The following is a 6560-nucleotide window of genomic DNA, read 5'->3' as shown; positions in this document are numbered from 1 at the left end:
TCCCTGTGTCCAAAACAGAACCTTGGGGCCCTGGGTCCTGCCCTGGCCACACAGCATTGGCTCCTGGGCAACCCCCTCCACATGTCGGACCCTCCAGCCAGGGACAGGGGCACCCCAGCCCTCTTTCTCCACTATCATCTGATTCCGCCCTTCTTCAAAGCAGGGCTCTTTTGTACCCTCCTTTGGCCCCCTCCCCTGCTGCCACCTGAATCCAAGTCCCAGCATGGGATCCCACCTGGCCTCCGCAGCCTCTCCTTCCCCATTGGCTACTTGTCATGTCAATCCAAGAGCACCTGGTATGCTTTGTGCCCTGGATCACAGCCTCCCATTGACCTGGATCACAGCTTCCTGTGGACCTGGCTAGCTCCGCCCACTGCTCTCCTGAATCCTGTCCCCAGGAGGGAGGTCCCTGCCACCTGACTCCTGCAGTACTTGGAGGAGTCACACTGCCTGCAGGCCTTCCCTCACCCACTCACCCATTCTGCCTGGCACCACACTCTCACTGTCCCCTGCCCATTGTCATTGCATTTTCCAGGCTGGTGTCCCATGGGTTCTTAACTCCCAGTACCAGCTATGTGCCTAGCAGGTGTGGTGCCCAGCATGCACATGGTTAGAAAGTCAGAGACAGGGTGAGAAGAAGTGGATTTGAGGGTGGCCCCTCCACTGTCTCACACCCTCCCTGCTTGATGCAGCCCCTCCTGCAACCCACAGGAACTCCACATCCAGAGAGAAGTCCAACGCCATTCTCAGTTACCACTGAGAACAACTGCTCTGGCAGCACACACTGCTGGACGTGCATGTGACACCTAGGAAACTCAGTGTATTGGTGAACAGCATCATCCTGAAGGAGAAGCACAGGTCTTCCAGAGCCAAATCTACTCCATTTGGGTCATTAATTTCACATACCACCAGCTTTAGTTACGGCTATCCCGGAACCCTGTTTTGTCCCTTCTAGTCCAATCCCATTGGGGACATCAGTTCTCAAAACCAGCCCCTTCCTGGGGACTGGAGTTCCCTTTCCCTGCTCCTCTAAGCAACAGGAGGACTTCAACTTATCTTTCAGGGCCCAGAAGTCACCTACTCCAGGAAGCAGGAGTCACTCCTTCTCACAGGACATTCAGAGTTCGAGGCCCCAGTTGGCATTCTAGAGTGGTGAGCTCTCGGTGGGATGAGATCTTACCCTGCTCCACCTTCAGGCTCCTCTGAGCCCTGGAGCAAGCAATGTTGGGGCTGCTCTGGGCCAGGGAAGGGAGAGGGCCAAAGCTCCAGCGAGAGCCCTTGGAGCCACCCTACCAGCCTTCCCTCTAACCTACTGCAGTCTAAAATTCAGCCCCAGCACTCCAACCACCATGCCCCCCAGCAAGTCTCTCTACAGCCCCAGGAGGCGGTGAGGCTGCCTGGCTGCCGAGCAGTCATCTTTGCAGAACTGACTGAGGAAAATGGGATGAAGGCAGGGGCTGGTAGATGCCGTCTGAATGTGGCTAGGACACACAGGATTGTCTACCCATTTCACTTTGCACCTTGCAGACACACAGATAGAGAGAAATCCTCCATCTGCTGGTTTGCTCCCCAAATGCCTGCAAGGACCAGGGCTGGGCCAGGCTGAAGCCAGGAGCCTGGAATGCTGTCCAGGTCTCCCACATGGGTGGCAGGGGCCTAAACACTTAGGCCATCTTCTGCTGCCTTCCCAGGTGCATTAGCAGGAAGTTGGATGGGAAGTGGAGCAGCCAGGACTAGAACTGGCATTCCAATGTGGGTTGCCAGTATCCTAAGTGGCAACTCCCCTACTCTGCCCCATTTTATCTTTTATGAGCTCATTGCTAGAGTTCAGAAAGAAAGATGACCTTGTGTGTGTTTGGCGGGGGGGGGGGGGGGGCAATAATATTCCTGCAGTTCTGATTGGTTGATTGATGAACCCATCGTCCTGAAGAGGGGAACAGTGGGGCCATGCTATGCTAGACCCAGATGTTTAACGGAGCACGGGGCCCTGTCCTCACCCATGTCTGATCCATACATTCATGACCGACAGGGGATGGAGCATTTGTAGCCTGATGAGCAGACTCACTGGGGATCCGCAATCAGACCCAGGACTTGCAGGCAGAAAGAGTTGGGAAGGGGGCGTGGGACAGCGAGTCTGAAACCAACTTCCTAAAAGGGGAGTGGAGTCTATGTAGTGGAGAGCAGTATTTTTAGAACAGATTTTGGCTTTTTTGCCATCACAGACTAAGCACGAGTTGAGATCCTGGTGTGGTTGCTGGAAGTGTGTGCTATCTTGAGCAGACAAAAGCAAATATAAGAACACACAGGCAGCTGGAATCCTCCCCTTTAAATAGCAGAAGGAAGAGGAGGACTTAGGGCAAGCGTAGCTGAATCTGCTGAGAAGTGTATGCTGGTTGGGCCAGCATGGCTGATCCCAATACAGAATACCCAGTTCCATGGGAAACTGAATTTCTTATTTGGGACGTACTTCAACTCTCCCCATATTATTCCTTGCTGATCACGATGGTTCCATCCCTGTTATCTACAAGGGAGACCCAGGAGAGAGTGCCCAACTCTGGACTTCAGTCCCTCCCAGCCTGGGCCACTATCTGAGGAATGACCCAGAAGATGGGTGCTTGCTCTGAGTCTCTACCTCAAAAAAAAAAAGTAAATAAAAAGGTAAAATAAATAAATAAACTAACCAAACACACAGATCACTGGATTCCACCCCCAGCTCCTGGCATAGGGCCTGAGAATTTGCATTTCGAGTAAGTTCCTGTGGGACCTGGAGGCTGTGGGTCCCTGGAGCATACTCAGCAGGAAGCAGCAGCTGCTGCAACCCGTCTTCGGGGAAGGATTGTTGGGTTGATTAGATTCAGATGCTTTAAAAAGCCAAGAAGTTTGTCCTGCTAGGATGAGTGCACTTCTTATCCCGGGAGTTGGCTGAACAGGCGGCGGACACTGCATCACTCATTCACTCAACAAACACTCATCTGGCATCTTATGTGGGCCGTTCCCTGGTAGAGGCTGGTGGCTTGCAGGTGAGGCCCCTCTCCTGGTCCTGCGGTCCTGTGGTAGCTCTTTAGTGCAACGCAGAATGTGGGATGCATGTGCCTTTGGGAAGGGCAGGAGGAGATGGTGACAGAGTGGGTGAGACCTGGCCCAGATTCAAGAAGAAAATGGGTCCATTTGGCAAGACTTGGGGTTGGGACTGTGCTTGGCTGACCAGGTAGAGGAGGAACTTGGAAGGGAAACTGGGTGTGTGTTGAGCGTGAAGGGCTGACGGGGGTTCAGCAGGCAGGTGTGATGTATGGAGACGCATCCCTGACCCCAGCTTGTTGTTCCATAGATGCTTTGGCATACGTTGGGAGCACAGTTGCAAATGGGAGAAGCCCTTTCTCTCTTGCTGATTAACCGGAACCCTGATCAAATCCCTCCTGATTAGCTGAGAGACGGAGAACCGTATTCCTCCCCATTTCCCCGATCATATTTCCCACCAGGGGACAAAGAGGATGTTGGACTCCAAGACCTCATTGGTTCTTTCCTACTGACTTTGATGCCCACCAACAAACCTGTCGTCCACCCCCTCCCACACACACCGCCATTGGAGCCAGCAGCCAGAGCTACCACCTCTCCCGCAGTTCAGCTGAGGCTGTCCCTAGCCCTGGATCAAGTCCCCAGCCCTGGATCAAGTCCCAAGAGCAAGCCTGGGTGTGGAGCCTAGCAAGCTCGCGCAGAGACAGGAAGTTTTGGTGCCTGCCCACAGGGGAGCCTTCCCTTTGCCACCAGCCAGGAAGTGTTCAAGGGTCAAGGGATCTGCTTTTGAAGCCTCATCCCCTGGTGCTTGGTCTTGCCTCCTTCCTACAGGCACAAGCCAGTGTCTCCTGAGCAGGCCACAAACAGCACAGGAACCTGCTGGAGTCGCTGAAGGTGCAACTGCCCATCTGCCCTGCATGGTGTAGTCGGTTCTAGCAACTCTGCTGTTGACAGACACCTAATGAGGTCATCACCACCTTGGGGCCTCCAGGGTGTCAGGAGTGTCCTGACCAGGTCTGAATGAAAGAGAGCAAGCTTGGTGAGCCAGAGAAGGGTCATAGGAGGTGGCTTGGTCCTCCCCTGGGAGTCCCTCATTCAAGGTGGGGAGACAGAGCTATGAGCTCAATAACCTTGGGCACAAAATTTCAATACTCTGTCTGTGCCTTGGTGGTCTGGTCTGTCCAAAGGAACCAACCCTCCTCATAGGTATATGTTGCAAATTCCAAAGCAGGTGGAATGTCACCCCCAGTGCCCTGCGTACTGAATAGCACTGGTGGTCATCATTATCTGTCATGCTTTGGATGTGGTGCCCTCAAGGAAGCGCTAGACACCCGAGGAGAGGCCCTTGCTTATGAGACTGGCTGGTTACCAAGTCTGGGCAGAATCGGGTGTGTATGTGTGTGTGGGGGGGTCCATTATCACATTGCTGGAAAGTACATGAAGCCCAGAGCCCACAGGTGGCTGAGTGGGGGCAGGAGGCATGTGGAGGGAAGAGGCCAGACTAGAGGTGAACAGCATTCAGAGACTCCACTGGGAAGACCTGGGCCCATCCTCCCTAGCGTCCCCTTGCAGGCCTCAGCCAGTTCTTCCCCCTTCCCCACCTCAGCCCTCCACTCTCCAACACCACGGTCAGCACCCGCACCACCCACCCAAGGACCACCTTTGTATTCATGGGGTGATTCTCTCTGACACACACCCCCATCCCAGGTCTGGCAGCTCCCATTCGCCCCATTATTGCGGAGGGCAGCTCCTTGCCCCGCCTCCCCAGGGCAAGAAGACAGGTACAGCTTTCCATCACTTTCAGCGGATTCTCCATCTGTGATCTCATAACAAGCACTTTCCTAAAGCCACTCCTTTTGTGCCCCCTGCCCTCAGCATCCCTGCCTGGTGCTGGGGATGCCCACCAGAAACCAGGGAGGGTCTGCCAATGTCTGCCTTGGGCAGGGAGGGCTCTGAGATGATGGAGGAGATGGAGCCCAGGGTGGGGAGTGGGTGGCAATGTGCATCCTGAATTTCCTGGAGGAAGATTGCTTTTGACCTTGTCCCAAATGCGACAGAACTGACAACCCTGCCTGAAGTGGAACTAGGCTTTGGTGACAGTAAGTGTGGACAGCTGTGTTTGCCAGGTGTCCCCAGGAAGCTGGAGGCAAGAATCCCACCCTCACCCCTGCTCCCTGTAGTGGCCTGAGAATGGAGGCCAGGCTGCACCCTGACATTTGCAGGTCCCCTGGCTGGGTACTCTACTGTCCACCTCTCACTCCCTACACCTCCAGCCAGGGAACCCAAGCATGGGGAGGCGGTGCCACAGGGGCACACATGAGCTGGACACTCCCTTGTGATCTCTGCCCATGTGGGGTGGGGGGTAACCTACAGAGTCAGGGCCACAGCCACAGGACCATCATAAATCTGCTTTTCCAACAACAAAAAAATAAATAAATAAGTATTTTCTTTTAAAAAAAAGAAGCAGCAGATAGCAGTGGGGAATCACAGTATTTGTGTGCAGGAAGGAGCTCAGCCAAGAGGACTTCCTGGAGGAGGCATCTTGAACCACAAGTCAGGGTGGGCAGGGCACAGAAGGTGAGGAAGGGTGTCCTGGCAGAGTGGGGAGGCTTGAAGAAGGGGAGAGGAGAGAGCAGAGGCTTGGCTATGGCTGTACCCGGAGGTCCAGGAGGGGAGCCAAGGCTGGGCCACCAAGGGGTGTGGTCGGCTTTGCATTTTGGGAAGGGGCTCTGCTGATGCCCAGAGGAGGATCAGATCTAAAGACTGGCACATCCTGCAGGAACCAGAACACTCCACCCCCACCCCATGCACCTGCCCTCAGACCTCCCACTGTGGACTCCAGTTTCCTCATCACTGAAATGGGAGGAGCACAAAAATTCCCTCACAGGGGGGTGGGGGTGGTGAGCAGCAGTGCTGGGTGCACAGTGAGTCTCCACCACCACTGTGGGCAGCAGCTGGACCACCCAGAAATACCCACCTGGGGGCCGGGACCGCCATTTGGGGCCACAGGCAAAATGCCACTTAGAGCCCTCACATGCCATCAGAGCACTTGGGTTCAAATCGTGGCTCATGTTCCCAACCGGACTTCCAGCTAATGCACACTCCAGGATGGGGTTGGGGGGCCGGTGATGGGTCAAGTCCTGGGGCCCCTGACACCCACGTGGGAGATGCTGATGCAGTCCCAGGCTCCTTGGCTTTAGCCTGACCATGCGCTCTATTCCTCCATTCTGTTGTGGGGGTAATAGTAGAGTGAGGCAGCAGATAAAGATATCTCTCTCCGTGCCTTTTAAAGAAATAGATAAAAGTGTAACATACATACAAGACCAGCAGCGATTCGTGGTAAAAAGGACGGGCTGGGGGGTGGGTAAGTGACTGCACCAAATCTGTGCAAACCTGTGAAGAGCTCCAGTGATTCTCGGGGGCAGCTGGCAGAAGCAGGGAGAGAAGGAGGGAGGGAGCAGGAGAGCCGGGGAGAGAGCAGGCTTCCTCCCCAGCCTCCAGGGAAGCAACTCTCGGCAGGAGCTGGCGGCTGTTTGTTACCCAAC

Source organism: Ochotona curzoniae, unplaced genomic scaffold, assembly GCF_017591425.1.
Source record: "Ochotona curzoniae isolate NIBS_2020 unplaced genomic scaffold, NIBS_Ocur_1.0 contig_2321, whole genome shotgun sequence".
NCBI classification, from domain to species: Eukaryota; Metazoa; Chordata; class Mammalia; order Lagomorpha; family Ochotonidae; genus Ochotona; species Ochotona curzoniae.
Note: the sequence above shows the minus strand (reverse complement) of the source record.